General features: G+C 41.6%; 1 non-coding gene across 1 annotated transcript; it reads left to right on the top strand.

Moving 5' to 3' along the window:
• The first annotated feature begins 557 nt into the window (after window positions 1-557).
• LOC134992304 (U1 spliceosomal RNA) lies at window positions 558-721 on the top strand. Its single transcript, XR_010196485.1, has one exon. It is a non-coding gene; the product is annotated as a U1 spliceosomal RNA (small nuclear RNA).
• The last annotated feature ends 14,205 nt before the right edge of the window (window positions 722-14,926 follow it).

Raw genomic sequence — 14,926 nt, 5'->3', positions numbered from 1 at the left:
CTTTGTGCCTTCCAATGCACAATGCAAACTACAGGTAGTGCTGCAGGGCCCACACCCTTTTACTTGCCTTACAGAGCAGCTCTGGAGCTGTTACAGTGCCCAGCTGCTGCAAGAAATCAGCTTGAATGCTTCAGGGGCTGGGGCATAGCCAACATGAGCCCCACACCGAAGGAGGGTGGAGGTGTTTAATGCAAACTAGGGGTCAGACAAGCGCCGCAAAAGGCCACCATGCCCTGCACGCCCCTTTTCTGTTTTCATATGCAGACGAGGGTTGAAGCCAACTTTGACCCACTGCTTGGATGACATCACCATATGCAAATCCATCTGCGGCAGGCCTTCCCCCAGGAATGCTTGCACTAGTTGTTGCATTTGGTTTGTTGTTTGGGGGTGCTTCAGTATTAGGCAGCCTTCTGCCCTCCCATGTTTATCTGAAAATATGTGTTCTCCCTGCAGTTGTTGTCCCCAGATGAGAGTTCCCTTGTGCTGCCTCAGTTGAATCTCCTTAACTTGACAGAGATATGCCTGAGCAGCGGCCCTCCCCAGCTCTATCCCAAATCATACTTATTTTGCATAGGAGATACCATGGTCATGAAGATTATTCTCCCAGGGTGAGGTTCATTCATTGCATTCTGGGTATGCTGACCCCTGTGATTTCCCTTAATGTGGGAAACTTGACTGCTTTATTTGTGGTAGTGGGGGACTGTGTTTGTGTTTTCCTCTGGTCAGCTCTGGTAAAAGTCAGATTTCTTTGTTTCAGATCTTCCTCTAGCCTTGTTCTTCTTTCGAGAGTTCCCTTGTGTTGCCTCAGTTGGATCTCCTTCACTTGACAGGGGGGTGCCCGAGCAGAGACCCTCCCCAGCTCTAGCCTCATCTACACGACATAGCCCTGAATTTTCCAATGCGCAGCTCTTTGCAAAAGAGAGATATTGGCAAGGAAAAGCTGTCTTGTACCTTTGCATTTTTCTCCCAAACGAAGGTCACTAGAAAGAAAATTTTAAAGCCTCCTGTTAGGCCATCATCTACACGACATAGCCCTGAATTTTCCAATGCGCAGCTCTTTGCAAAAGAGAGATATTGGCAAGGAAAAGCTGTCTTGTACCATTGCATTTTTCTCCCAAACGAAGGGCACTAGAACGAGAATTTTAAAGCCTCCTGTTAGGCCATCATCTACACGACATAGCCCTGAATTTTCCAATGCGCAGCTCTTTGCAAAAGAGAGATATTGGCAAGGAAAAGCTGTCTTGTACCTTTGCATTTTTCTCCCAAACGAAGGTCACTAGAAAGAAAATTTTAAAGCCTCCTGTTAGGCCATCATCTACACGACATAGCCCTGAATTTTCCAATGCGCAGCTCTTTGCAAAAGAGAGATATTGGCAAGGAAAAGCTGTCTTGTACCATTGCATTTTTCTCCCAAACGAAGGACACTAGAAAGAAAATTTTAAAGCCTCCTGTTAGGCCATCATCTACACGACATAGCCCTGAATTTTCCAATGCGCAGCTCTTTGCAAAAGAGAGATATTGGCAAGGAAAAGCTGTCTTGTACCTTTGCATTTTTCTCCCAAACGAAGGACACTAGAAAGAAAATTTTAAAGCCTCCTGTTAGGCCATCATCTACACGACATAGCCCTGAATTTTCCAATGCGCAGCTCTTTGCAAAAGAGAGATATTGGCAAGGAAAAGCTGTCTTGTACCATTGCATTTTTCTCCCAAACGAAGGACACTAGAAAAAAATTTTTAAAGCCTCCTTTTAGGCCATCATCTACACGACATAGCCCTGAATTTTCCAATGCGCAGCTCTTTGCAAAAGAGAGATATTGGCAAGGAAAAGCTGTCTTGTACCATTGCATTTTTCTCCCAAACGAAGGACACTAGAGAGAAAATTTTAAAGCCTCCTGTTAGGCCATCATCTACACGACATAGCCCTGAATTTTCCAATGCGCAGCTCTTTGCAAAAGAGAGATATTGGCAAGGAAAAGCTGTCTTGTACCATTGCATTTTTCTCCCAAACGAAGGACACTAGAAAGAACATTTTAAAGCCTCCTGTTAGGCCATCATCTACACGACATAGCACTGAATTTTCCAATGCGCAGCTCTTTGCAAAAGAGAGATATTGGCAAGGAAAAGCTGTCTTGTACCTTTGCATTTTTCTCCCAAACGAAGGACACTAGAAAGAAAATTTTAAAGCCTACTGTTAGGCCATCATCTACACGACATAGCCCTGAATTTTCCAATGCGCAGCTCTTTGCAAAAGAGAGATATTGGCAAGGAAAAGCTGTCTTGTACCTTTGCATTTTTCTCCCAAACGAAGGTCACTAGAAAGAAAATTTTAAAGCCTCCTGTTAGGCCATCATCTACACGACATAGCCCTGAATTTTCCAATGCGCAGCTCTTTGCAAAAGAGAGATATTGGCAAGGAAAAGCTGTCTTGTACCATTGCATTTTTCTCCCAAACGAAGGACACTAGAAAGAATATTTTAAAGCCTCCTGTTAGGCCATCATCTACACGACATAGCCCTGAATTTTCCAATGCGCAGCTCTTTGCAAAAGAGAGATATTGGCAAGGAAAAGCTGTCTTGTACCTTTGCATTTTTCTACCAAACGAAGGTCACTAGAAAGAAAATTTTAAAGCCTCCTGTTAGGCCATCATCTACACGACATAGCCCTGAATTTTCCAATGCGTAGCTCTTTGCAAAAGAGAGATATTGGCAAGGAAAAGCTGTCTTGTACCTTTGCATTTTTCTCCCAAACGAAGGACACTAGAAAGAAAATTTTAAAGCCTCCTGTTAGGCCATCATCTACACGACATAGCCCTGAATTTTCCAATGCGCAGCTCTTTGCAAAAGAGAGATATTGGCAAGGAAAAGCTGTCTTGTACCATTGCATTTTTCTCCCAAACGAAGGGCACTAGAAAGAAAATTTTAAAGCCTCCTGTTAGGCCATCATCTACACGACATAGCCCTGAATTTTCCAATGCGCAGCTCTTTGCAAAAGAGAGATATTGGCAAGGAAAAGCTGTCTTGTACCTTTGCATTTTTCTCCCAAACGAAGGTCACTAGAAAGAAAATTTTAAAGCCTCCTGTTAGGCCATCATCTACACGACATAGCCCTGAATTTTCCAATGCGCAGCTCTTTGCAAAAGAGAGATATTGGCAAGGAAAAGCTGTCTTGTACCTTTGCATTTTTCTCCCAAACGAAGGTCACTAGAAAGAAAATTTTAAAGCCTCCTGTTAGGCCATCATCTACACGACATAGCCCTGAATTTTCCAATGCGCAGCTCTTTGCAAAAGAGAGATATTGGCAAGGAAAAGCTGTCTTGTACCATTGCATTTTTCTCCCAAACGAAGGACACTAGAAAGAAAATTTTAAAGCCTCCTGTTAGGCCATCATCTACACGACATAGCCCTAAATTTTCCAATGCGCAGCTCTTTGCAAAAGAGAGATATTGGCTAGGAAAAGCTGTCTTGTACCTTTGCATTTTTCTCCCAAACGAAGGTCACTAGAAAGAAAATTTTAAAGCCTCCTGTTAGGCCATCATCTACACGACATAGCCCTGAATTTTCCAATGCGCAGCTCTTTGCAAAAGAGAGATATTGGCAAGGAAAAGCTGTCTTGTACCATTGCATTTTTCTCCCAAACGAAGGGCACTAGAAAGAAAATTTTAAAGCCTCCTGTTAGGCCATCATCTACACGACATAGCCCTGAATTTTCCAATGCGCAGCTCTTTGCAAAAGAGAGATATTGGCAAGGAAAAGCTGTCTTGTACCTTTGCATTTTTCTCCCAAACGAAGGTCACTAGAAAGAAAATTTTAAAGCCTCCTGTTAGGCCATCATCTACACGACATAGCCCTGAATTTTCCAATGCGCAGCTCTTTGCAAAAGAGAGATATTGGCAAGGAAAAGCTGTCTTGTACCATTGCATTTTTCTCCCAAACGAAGGACACTAGAAAGAAAATTTTAAAGCCTCCTGTTAGGCCATCATCTACACGACACAGCCCTGAATTTTCCAATGCGCAGCTCTTTGCAAAAGAGAGATATTGGCAAGGAAAAGCTGTCTTGTACCATTGCATTTTTCTCCCAAACGAAGGACACTAGAAAGAACATTTTAAAGCCTCCTGTTAGGCCATCATCTACACGACATAGCCCTGAATTTTCCAATGCGCAGCTCTTTGCAAAAGAGAGATATTGGCAAGGAAAAGCTGTCTTGTACCTTTGCATTTTTCTCCCAAACGAAGGTCACTAGAAAGAAAATTTTAAAGCCTACTGTTAGGCCATCATCTACACGACATAGCCCTGAATTTTCCAATGCGCAGCTCTTTGCAAAAGAGAGATATTGGCAAGTAAAAGCTGTCTTGTACCTTTGCATTTTTCTCCCAAACGAAGGTCACTAGAAAGAAAATTTTAAAGCCTCCTGTTAGGCCATCATCTACACGACATAGCCCTGAATTTTCCAATGCGCAGCTCTTTGCAAAAGAGAGATATTGGCAAGGAAAAGCTGTCTTGTACCATTGCATTTTTCTCCCAAACGAAGGACACTAGAAAGAAAATTTTAAAGCCTCCTGTTAGGCCATCATCTACACGACACAGCCCTGAATTTTCCAATGCGCAGCTCTTTGCAAAAGAGAGATATTGGCAAGGAAAAGCTGTCTTGTACCATTGCATTTTTCTCCCAAACGAAGGACACTAGAAAGAACATTTTAAAGCCTCCTGTTAGGCCATCATCTACACGACATAGCCCTGAATTTTCCAATGCGCAGCTCTTTGCAAAAGAGAGATATTGGCAAGGAAAAGCTGTCTTGTACCTTTGCATTTTTCTCCCAAACGAAGGTCACTAGAAAGAAAATTTTAAAGCCTCCTGTTAGGCCATCATCTACACGACATAGCCCTGAATTTTCCAATGCGCAGCTCTTTGCAAAAGAGAGATATTGGCAAGGAAAAGCTGTCTTGTACCATTGCATTTTTCTCCCAAACGAAGGACACTAGAAAGAAAATTTTAAAGCCTCCTGTTAGGCCATCATCTACACGACATAGCCCTGAATTTTCCAATGCGCAGCTCTTTGCAAAAGAGAGATATTGGCAAGGAAAAGCTGTCTTGTACCATTGCATTTTTCTCCCAAACGAAGGACACTAGAAAGAACATTTTAAAGCCTCCTGTTAGGCCATCATCTACACGACATAGCCCTGAATTTTCCAATGCGCAGCTCTTTGCAAAAGAGAGATATTGGCAAGGAAAAGCTGTCTTGTACCTTTGCATTTTTCTCCCAAACGAAGGACACTAGAAAGAAAATTTTAAAGCCTACTGTTAGGCCATCATCTACACGACATAGCCCTGAATTTTCCAATGCGCAGCTCTTTGCAAAAGAGAGATATTGGCAAGGAAAAGCTGTCTTGTACCTTTGCATTTTTCTCCCAAACGAAGGTCACTAGAAAGAAAATTTTAAAGCCTCCTGTTAGGCCATCATCTACACGACATAGCCCTGAATTTTCCAATGCGCAGCTCTTTGCAAAAGAGAGATATTGGCAAGGAAAAGCTGTCTTGTACCATTGCATTTTTCTCCCAAACGAAGGACACTAGAAAGAATATTTTAAAGCCTCCTGTTAGGCCATCATCTACACGACATAGCCCTGAATTTTCCAATGCGCAGCTCTTTGCAAAAGAGAGATATTGGCAAGGAAAAGCTGTCTTGTACCTTTGCATTTTTCTACCAAACGAAGGTCACTAGAAAGAAAATTTTAAAGCCTCCTGTTAGGCCATCATCTACACGACATAGCCCTGAATTTTCCAATGCGTAGCTCTTTGCAAAAGAGAGATATTGGCAAGGAAAAGCTGTCTTGTACCTTTGCATTTTTCTCCCAAACGAAGGACACTAGAAAGAAAATTTTAAAGCCTACTGTTAGGCCATCATCTACACGACATAGCCCTGAATTTTCCAATGCGCAGCTCTTTGCAAAAGAGAGATATTGGCAAGGAAAAGCTGTCTTGTACCATTGCATTTTTCTCCCAAACGAAGGACACTAGAAAGAACATTTTAAAGCCTCCTGTTAGGCCATCATCTACACGACATAGCCCTGAATTTTCCAATGCGCAGCTCTTTGCAAAAGAGAGATATTGGCAAGGAAAAGCTGTCTTGTACCTTTGCATTTTTCTCCCAAACGAAGGACACTAGAAAGAAAATTTTAAAGCCTACTGTTAGGCCATCATCTACACGACATAGCCCTGAATTTTCCAATGCGCAGCTCTTTGCAAAAGAGAGATATTGGCAAGGAAAAGCTGTCTTGTACCATTGCATTTTTCTCCCAAACGAAGGACACTAGAAAGAAAATTTTAAAGCCTCCTGTTAGGCCATCATCTACACGACACAGCCCTGAATTTTCCAATGCGCAGCTCTTTGCAAAAGAGAGATATTGGCAAGGAAAAGCTGTCTTGTACCATTGCATTTTTCTCCCAAACGAAGGACACTAGAAAGAACATTTTAAAGCCTCCTGTTAGGCCATCATCTACACGACATAGCCCTGAATTTTCCAATGCGCAGCTCTTTGCAAAAGAGAGATATTGGCAAGGAAAAGCTGTCTTGTACCTTTGCATTTTTCTCCCAAACGAAGGTCACTAGAAAGAAAATTTTAAAGCCTCCTGTTAGGCCATCATCTACACGACATAGCCCTGAATTTTCCAATGCGCAGCTCTTTGCAAAAGAGAGATATTGGCAAGGAAAAGCTGTCTTGTACCATTGCATTTTTCTCCCAAACGAAGGACACTAGAAAGAAAATTTTAAAGCCTCCTGTTAGGCCATCATCTACACGACATAGCCCTGAATTTTCCAATGCGCAGCTCTTTGCAAAAGAGAGATATTGGCAAGGAAAAGCTGTCTTGTACCATTGCATTTTTCTCCCAAACGAAGGACACTAGAAAGAACATTTTAAAGCCTCCTGTTAGGCCATCATCTACACGACATAGCCCTGAATTTTCCAATGCGCAGCTCTTTGCAAAAGAGAGATATTGGCAAGGAAAAGCTGTCTTGTACCTTTGCATTTTTCTCCCAAACGAAGGACACTAGAAAGAAAATTTTAAAGCCTACTGTTAGGCCATCATCTACACGACATAGCCCTGAATTTTCCAATGCGCAGCTCTTTGCAAAAGAGAGATATTGGCAAGGAAAAGCTGTCTTGTACCTTTGCATTTTTCTCCCAAACGAAGGTCACTAGAAAGAAAATTTTAAAGCCTCCTGTTAGGCCATCATCTACACGACATAGCCCTGAATTTTCCAATGCGCAGCTCTTTGCAAAAGAGAGATATTGGCAAGGAAAAGCTGTCTTGTACCATTGCATTTTTCTCCCAAACGAAGGACACTAGAAAGAATATTTTAAAGCCTCCTGTTAGGCCATCATCTACACGACATAGCCCTGAATTTTCCAATGCGCAGCTCTTTGCAAAAGAGAGATATTGGCAAGGAAAAGCTGTCTTGTACCTTTGCATTTTTCTACCAAACGAAGGTCACTAGAAAGAAAATTTTAAAGCCTCCTGTTAGGCCATCATCTACACGACATAGCCCTGAATTTTCCAATGCGTAGCTCTTTGCAAAAGAGAGATATTGGCAAGGAAAAGCTGTCTTGTACCTTTGCATTTTTCTCCCAAACGAAGGACACTAGAAAGAAAATTTTAAAGCCTACTGTTAGGCCATCATCTACACGACATAGCCCTGAATTTTCCAATGCGCAGCTCTTTGCAAAAGAGAGATATTGGCAAGGAAAAGCTGTCTTGTACCATTGCATTTTTCTCCCAAACGAAGGACACTAGAAAGAACATTTTAAAGCCTCCTGTTAGGCCATCATCTACACGACATAGCCCTGAATTTTCCAATGCGCAGCTCTTTGCAAAAGAGAGATATTGGCAAGGAAAAGCTGTCTTGTACCTTTGCATTTTTCTCCCAAACGAAGGACACTAGAAAGAAAATTTTAAAGCCTACTGTTAGGCCATCATCTACACGACATAGCCCTGAATTTTCCAATGCGCAGCTCTTTGCAAAAGAGAGATATTGGCAAGGAAAAGCTGTCTTGTACCTTTGCATTTTTCTCCCAAACGAAGGTCACTAGAAAGAAAATTTTAAAGCCTCCTGTTAGGCCATCATCTACACGACATAGCCCTGAATTTTCCAATGCGCAGCTCTTTGCAAAAGAGAGATATTGGCAAGGAAAAGCTGTCTTGTACCATTGCATTTTTCTCCCAAACGAAGGACACTAGAAAGAATATTTTAAAGCCTCCTGTTAGGCCATCATCTACACGACATAGCCCTGAATTTTCCAATGCGCAGCTCTTTGCAAAAGAGAGATATTGGCAAGGAAAAGCTGTCTTGTACCTTTGCATTTTTCTACCAAACGAAGGTCACTAGAAAGAAAATTTTAAAGCCTCCTGTTAGGCCATCATCTACACGACATAGCCCTGAATTTTCCAATGCGTAGCTCTTTGCAAAAGAGAGATATTGGCAAGGAAAAGCTGTCTTGTACCTTTGCATTTTTCTCCCAAACGAAGGACACTAGAAAGAAAATTTTAAAGCCTCCTTTTAGGCCATCATCTACACGACATAGCCCTGAATTTTCCAATGCGCAGCTCTTTGCAAAAGAGAGATATTGGCAAGGAAAAGCTGTCTTGTACCATTGCATTTTTCTCCCAAACGAAGGGCACTAGAAAGAAAATTTTAAAGCCTCCTGTTAGGCCATCATCTACACGACATAGCCCTGAATTTTCCAATGCGCAGCTCTTTGCAAAAGAGAGATATTGGCAAGGAAAAGCTGTCTTGTACCTTTGCATTTTTCTCCCAAACGAAGGTCACTAGAAAGAAAATTTTAAAGCCTCCTGTTAGGCCATCATCTACACGACATAGCCCTGAATTTTCCAATGCGCAGCTCTTTGCAAAAGAGAGATATTGGCAAGGAAAAGCTGTCTTGTACCTTTGCATTTTTCTCCCAAACGAAGGTCACTAGAAAGAAAATTTTAAAGCCTCCTGTTAGGCCATCATCTACACGACATAGCCCTGAATTTTCCAATGCGCAGCTCTTTGCAAAAGAGAAATATTGGCAAGGAAAAGCTGTCTTGTACCATTGCATTTTTCTCCCAAACGAAGGACACTAGAAAGAAAATTTTAAAGCCTCCTGTTAGGCCATCATCTACACGACATAGCCCTAAATTTTCCAATGCGCAGCTCTTTGCAAAAGAGAGATATTGGCAAGGAAAAGCTGTCTTGTACCTTTGCATTTTTCTCCCAAACGAAGGTCACTAGAAAGAAAATTTTAAAGCCTCCTGTTAGGCCATCATCTACACGACATAGCCCTGAATTTTCCAATGCGCAGCTCTTTGCAAAAGAGAGATATTGGCAAGGAAAAGCTGTCTTGTACCATTGCGTTTTTCTCCCAAACGAAGGACACTAGAAAGAAAATTTTAAAGCCTCCTGTTAGGCCATCATCTACACGACATAGCCCTGAATTTTCCAATGCGCAGCTCTTTGCAAAAGAGAGATATTGGCAAGGAAAAGCTGTCTTGTACCATTGCATTTTTCTCCCAAACGAAGGACACTAGAAAGAAAATTTTAAAGCCTCCTTTTAGGCCATCATCTACACGACATAGCCCTGAATTTTCCAATGCGCAGCTCTTTGCAAAAGAGAGATATTGGCAAGGAAAAGCTGTCTTGTACCATTGCATTTTTCTCCCAAACGAAGGACACTAGAAAGAAAATTTTAAAGCCTCCTGTTAGGCCATCATCTACACGACATAGCCCTGAATTTTCCAATGCGCAGCTCTTTGCAAAAGAGAGATATTGGCAAGGAAAAGCTGTCTTGTACCATTGCATTTTTCTCCCAAACGAAGGACACTAGAAAGAACATTTTAAAGCCTCCTGTTAGGCCATCATCTACACGACATAGCCCTGAATTTTCCAATGCGCAGCTCTTTGCAAAAGAGAGATATTGGCAAGGAAAAGCTGTCTTGTACCTTTGCATTTTTCTCCCAAACGAAGGACACTAGAAAGAAAATTTTAAAGCCTACTGTTAGGCCATCATCTACACGACATAGCCCTGAATTTTCCAATGCGCAGCTCTTTGCAAAAGAGAGATATTGGCAAGGAAAAGCTGTCTTGTACCTTTGCATTTTTCTCCCAAACGAAGGTCACTAGAAAGAAAATTTTAAAGCCTCCTGTTAGGCCATCATCTACACGACATAGCCCTGAATTTTCCAATGCGCAGCTCTTTGCAAAAGAGAGATATTGGCAAGGAAAAGCTGTCTTGTACCATTGCATTTTTCTCCCAAACGAAGGTCACTAGAAAGAAAATTTTAAAGCCTCCTGTTAGGCCATCATCTACACGACATAGCCCTGAATTTTCCAATGCGCAGCTCTTTGCAAAAGAGAGATATTGGCAAGGAAAAGCTGTCTTGTACCATTGCGTTTTTCTCCCAAACGAAGGACACTAGAAAGAAAATTTTAAAGCCTCCTGTTAGGCCATCATCTACACGACATAGCCCTGAATTTTCCAATGCGCAGCTCTTTGCAAAAGAGAGATATTGGCAAGGAAAAGCTGTCTTGTACCTTTGCATTTTTCTCCCAAACGAAGGTCACTAGAAAGAAAATTTTAAAGCCTCCTGTTAGGCCATCATCTACACGACATAGCCCTGAATTTTCCAATGCGCAGCTCTTTGCAAAAGAGAGATATTGGCAAGGAAAAGCTGTCTTGTACCTTTGCATTTTTCTCCCAAACGAAGGTCACTAGAAAGAAAATTTTAAAGCCTCCTGTTAGGCCATCATCTACACGACATAGCCCTGAATTTTCCAATGCGCAGCTCTTTGCAAAAGAGAAATATTGGCAAGGAAAAGCTGTCTTGTACCATTGCATTTTTCTCCCAAACGAAGGACACTAGAAAGAAAATTTTAAAGCCTCCTGTTAGGCCATCATCTACACGACATAGCCCTAAATTTTCCAATGCGCAGCTCTTTGCAAAAGAGAGATATTGGCAAGGAAAAGCTGTCTTGTACCTTTGCATTTTTCTCCCAAACGAAGGTCACTAGAAAGAAAATTTTAAAGCCTCCTGTTAGGCCATCATCTACACGACATAGCCCTGAATTTTCCAATGCGCAGCTCTTTGCAAAAGAGAGATATTGGCAAGGAAAAGCTGTCTTGTACCATTGCGTTTTTCTCCCAAACGAAGGACACTAGAAAGAAAATTTTAAAGCCTCCTGTTAGGCCATCATCTACACGACATAGCCCTGAATTTTCCAATGCGCAGCTCTTTGCAAAAGAGAGATATTGGCAAGGAAAAGCTGTCTTGTACCTTTGCATTTTTCTCCCAAACGAAGGACACTAGAAAGAAAATTTTAAAGCCTCCTGTTAGGCCATCATCTACACGACATAGCCCTGAATTTTCCAATGCGCAGCTCTTTGCAAAAGAGAGATATTGGCAAGGAAAAGCTGTCTTGTACCATTGCATTTTTCTCCCAAACGAAGGACACTAGAAAGAAAATTTTAAAGCCTCCTTTTAGGCCATCATCTACACGACATAGCCCTGAATTTTCCAATGCGCAGCTCTTTGCAAAAGAGAGATATTGGCAAGGAAAAGCTGTCTTGTACCATTGCATTTTTCTCCCAAACGAAGGACACTAGAAAGAACATTTTAAAGCCTCCTGTTAGGCCATCATCTACACGACATAGCCCTGAATTTTCCAATGCGCAGCTCTTTGCAAAAGAGAGATATTGGCAAGGAAAAGCTGTCTTGTACCTTTGCATTTTTCTCCCAAACGAAGGACACTAGAAAGAAAATTTTAAAGCCTACTGTTAGGCCATCATCTACACGACATAGCCCTGAATTTTCCAATGCGCAGCTCTTTGCAAAAGAGAGATATTGGCAAGGAAAAGCTGTCTTGTACCTTTGCATTTTTCTCCCAAACGAAGGTCACTAGAAAGAAAATTTTAAAGCCTCCTGTTAGGCCATCATCTACACGACATAGCCCTGAATTTTCCAATGCGCAGCTCTTTGCAAAAGAGAGATATTGGCAAGGAAAAGCTGTCTTGTACCATTGCATTTTTCTCCCAAACGAAGGACACTAGAAAGAATATTTTAAAGCCTCCTGTTAGGCCATCATCTACACGACATAGCCCTGAATTTTCCAATGCGCAGCTCTTTGCAAAAGAGAGATATTGGCAAGGAAAAGCTGTCTTGTACCTTTGCATTTTTCTACCAAACGAAGGTCACTAGAAAGAAAATTTTAAAGCCTCCTGTTAGGCCATCATCTACACGACATAGCCCTGAATTTTCCAATGCGTAGCTCTTTGCAAAAGAGAGATATTGGCAAGGAAAAGCTGTCTTGTACCTTTGCATTTTTCTCCCAAACGAAGGACACTAGAAATAAAATTTTAAAGCCTCCTGTTAGGCCATCATCTACACGACATAGCCCTGAATTTTCCAATGCGCAGCTCTTTGCAAAAGAGAGATATTGGCAAGGAAAAGCTGTCTTGTACCATTGCATTTTTCTCCCAAACGAAGGGCACTAGAAAGAAAATTTTAAAGCCTCCTGTTAGGCCATCATCTACACGACATAGCCCTGAATTTTCCAATGCGCAGCTCTTTGCAAAAGAGAGATATTGGCAAGGAAAAGCTGTCTTGTACCTTTGCATTTTTCTCCCAAACGAAGGTCACTAGAAAGAAAATTTTAAAGCCTCCTGTTAGGCCATCATCTACACGACATAGCCCTGAATTTTCCAATGCGCAGCTCTTTGCAAAAGAGAGATATTGGCAAGGAAAAGCTGTCTTGTACCTTTGCATTTTTCTCCCAAACGAAGGTCACTAGAAAGAAAATTTTAAAGCCTCCTGTTAGGCCATCATCTACACGACATAGCCCTGAATTTTCCAATGCGCAGCTCTTTGCAAAAGAGAAATATTGGCAAGGAAAAGCTGTCTTGTACCATTGCATTTTTCTCCCAAACGAAGGACACTAGAAAGAAAATTTTAAAGCCTCCTGTTAGGCCATCATCTACACGACATAGCCCTAAATTTTCCAATGCGCAGCTCTTTGCAAAAGAGAGATATTGGCAAGGAAAAGCTGTCTTGTACCTTTGCATTTTTCTCCCAAACGAAGGTCACTAGAAAGAAAATTTTAAAGCCTCCTGTTAGGCCATCATCTACACGACATAGCCCTGAATTTTCCAATGCGCAGCTCTTTGCAAAAGAGAGATATTGGCAAGGAAAAGCTGTCTTGTACCATTGCGTTTTTCTCCCAAACGAAGGACACTAGAAAGAAAATTTTAAAGCCTCCTGTTAGGCCATCATCTACACGACATAGCCCTGAATTTTCCAATGCGCAGCTCTTTGCAAAAGAGAGATATTGGCAAGGAAAAGCTGTCTTGTACCTTTGCATTTTTCTCCCAAACGAAGGACACTAGAAAGAAAATTTTAAAGCCTCCTGTTAGGCCATCATCTACACGACATAGCCCTGAATTTTCCAATGCGCAGCTCTTTGCAAAAGAGAGATATTGGCAAGGAAAAGCTGTCTTGTACCATTGCATTTTTCTCCCAAACGAAGGACACTAGAAAGAAAATTTTAAAGCCTCCTTTTAGGCCATCATCTACACGACATAGCCCTGAATTTTCCAATGCGCAGCTCTTTGCAAAAGAGAGATATTGGCAAGGAAAAGCTGTCTTGTACCATTGCATTTTTCTCCCAAACGAAGGACACTAGAAAGAAAATTTTAAAGCCTCCTGTTAGGCCATCATCTACACGACATAGCCCTGAATTTTCCAATGCGCAGCTCTTTGCAAAAGAGAGATATTGGCAAGGAAAAGCTGTCTTGTACCATTGCATTTTTCTCCCAAACGAAGGACACTAGAAAGAACATTTTAAAGCCTCCTGTTAGGCCATCATCTACACGACATAGCCCTGAATTTTCCAATGCGCAGCTCTTTGCAAAAGAGAGATATTGGCAAGGAAAAGCTGTCTTGTACCTTTGCATTTTTCTCCCAAACGAAGGACACTAGAAAGAAAATTTTAAAGCCTACTGTTAGGCCATCATCTACACGACATAGCCCTGAATTTTCCAATGCGCAGCTCTTTGCAAAAGAGAGATATTGGCAAGGAAAAGCTGTCTTGTACCTTTGCATTTTTCTCCCAAACGAAGGTCACTAGAAAGAAAATTTTAAAGCCTCCTGTTAGGCCATCATCTACACGACATAGCCCTGAATTTTCCAATGCGCAGCTCTTTGCAAAAGAGAGATATTGGCAAGGAAAAGCTGTCTTGTACCATTGCATTTTTCTCCCAAACGAAGGTCACTAGAAAGAAAATTTTAAAGCCTCCTGTTAGGCCATCATCTACACGACATAGCCCTGAATTTTCCAATGCGCAGCTCTTTGCAAAAGAGAGATATTGGCAAGGAAAAGCTGTCTTGTACCATTGCATTTTTCTCCCAAACGAAGGACACTAGAAAGAAAATTTTAAAGCCTCCTGTTAGGCCATCATCTACACGACATAGCCCTGAATTTTCCAATGCGCAGCTCTTTGCAAAAGAGAGATATTGGCAAGGAAAAGCTGTCTTGTACCTTTGCATTTTTCTCCCAAACGAAGGACACTAGAAAGAAAATTTTAAAGCCTCCTGTTAGGCCATCATCTACACGACATAGCCCTGAATTTTCCAATGCGCAGCTCTTTGCAAAAGAGAGATATTGGCAAGGAAAAGCTGTCTTGTACCATTGCATTTTTCTCCCAAACGAAGTACACTAGAAAGAAAATTTTAAAGCCTCCTGTTAGGCCATCATCTACACGACATAACCTTGAATTTTCCAATGCGCAGCTCTTTGCAAAAGAGAGATATTGGCAAGGAAAAGCTGTCTTGTTCCATTGCATTTTTCTCCCAAACGAAGGACACTAGAAAGAAAATTTTAAAGCCTCCTGTTAGGCC

This window comes from Pseudophryne corroboree, unplaced genomic scaffold (genome assembly GCF_028390025.1).
Source record: "Pseudophryne corroboree isolate aPseCor3 unplaced genomic scaffold, aPseCor3.hap2 scaffold_121, whole genome shotgun sequence".
NCBI lineage: Eukaryota > Metazoa > Chordata > Amphibia > Anura > Myobatrachidae > Pseudophryne > Pseudophryne corroboree.
Note: the sequence above shows the minus strand (reverse complement) of the source record. Positions and strands in the feature narration are given on the sequence as shown.